We start from the raw sequence: 1,893 nt of genomic DNA, 5'->3' as shown, positions 1-1,893 counted from the left end.
CCCTCCACACCCCTCCTTCCCCTAGACAAGTCTGACAGGCTGAACTCAATGTGGGCTGCTCACCAGACTACAAAAATCATTCATCTGTGCCTCAGACGGTCCAATCTGGTTCTAATAAAGAGAGCTTTCCTATTGATCCTATTCATAAGGAGAGTCACTCCCGAGTCCTGCCACTGGAGGGCTCTGTAGCTCAAGCTGAGTTGGTTGAGCGTGTTCAGGTGCCCTTTTGTTCTCAATGGGAAACAGTGTAGACGTAATGTAATCGTTCATTATTTATGTCGTATTTTGTGTAATATATATATATATAAATATAAATTTACGGACTTTATTTTAAACTTGACATAAACTGTAACTTTTTTTTAGACTTTTCATCTTCAACATAAGGCCTTTGTTTACTAATGCTGCTGGAGTAAAAGAACACAACAGCGCCCCCCCTCCCCTTCACCTGTAGCACAACACAACAAAACAAACAAGTGAAAAAGGAAACACATGCTGTTGCTGTGTGTATGTGTGTGTGCTGTGTGCTGTGTGCTGTGTGTGACACCGTGCCGCCCCAACTGGTCGGGGCAGGAACTGCTGATCCGTTAAACGCTGGAGTAAAATGCCTCCAAACAACAGGAGAAACTTCCTCACATCAGGGCAGATGACAGAGTCAGCGAGAACGGAGTGTGACTCAGAGTCACTTTTAGGGTGGTATTTATATATGTGTGTGTTTGTGTGTGTGTGTGTGTGTGTGTGTGCACGAGGGCACTGCACCAAACGCCCAGGCAAACCACAGCATTCCATACCCGCGTTTAAAGAGACAGAGCGACGCTGTCATCATGGCTATTTGGAAAGTAAAGTGTTAACATATGGTGAGGGTTGTGTGAATTGGCTGGTGAGACGCACAGAAGCCAGTAGGTGGCCGTGCCAGCTTTCCTACTGCGTTCTACTACAGGCCTGGTGTGTACGTACAAGGTCGAGTACTTCAAGAACCGTGTATTTTTGTGATATTAGTAAAAACAAAAAATGTATAAAGAGAAATTATGTTTTTTTTTATTTTAGCTATAAACCTGCTGCTAAAACTCTGTACATGTTTTTTGTTTCCTACTGCAACCACTACATTTGTTTAGCTACAAACCTGCTGCTAAAACTCTGAACATGTTTTTTTGTTTCCTACTGCAACCACTACAAAGCGTAGACGTATGCTCTTCACAAAACCACAGATAGAGGGCAGACTTGAGCCGTAGAACAAGCAGCAGCAACAGCAGCAGCAGCAGCAGCAGCAGCAGCAGCAGCAGCTTGAGATGTCAACGACTGGAATCTGGACATGTTTTTAATTTTTTTTTAATTTTTTTTTTACAAAGTCGAGAGACACAACACAGCACATAGAAGCAAGACATAATTACATTTTATATATTTTGTGGACTTTATGTATTTTTGCTTTCCGTTTTAATGGGGGTGTTGCATTCTAAACATTTGGAAGCTAAAAGCGATTTGTAAAAGGAGTCGCGTTAATCCCAGAGGTCAAGGGGTGAGGGAGGGAGACACCGTGGACAGTTCATGACATTTCCACATATTGAGACAAACAACCAAAATTTAGATGAAAACATCAACCTGATCGTACATGTTTTTTGGACTGTGGGAGGAAACCAAAGTAACCAGAGAAAACACCAGAAGAACCTCTTCAAACAGTCAATTCTATTGTGGCAACATGTGTTTGGGAATAAAAGTAATACAATTTAAATTGAAGGAGGAAAAAGAAAAAAAGAAAACTGTGCAGCGATGATGTGATGGAGTGGCTCTAGAGTCAAACTCAGGTTCGTGAAGTCGTGTTGTTGAGAGGACGTCATGAAGAAAGAGCCTTTGAAAAGTAAAGAAAGTATGCAGAGGGGGAAATGAAATGGAAATGGA

This window comes from Cynoglossus semilaevis, chromosome 4 (genome assembly GCF_000523025.1).
Source record: "Cynoglossus semilaevis isolate Cse_v1.0 chromosome 4, Cse_v1.0, whole genome shotgun sequence".
Classification (NCBI taxonomy): domain Eukaryota; kingdom Metazoa; phylum Chordata; class Actinopteri; order Pleuronectiformes; family Cynoglossidae; genus Cynoglossus; species Cynoglossus semilaevis.
Note: the sequence above shows the minus strand (reverse complement) of the source record.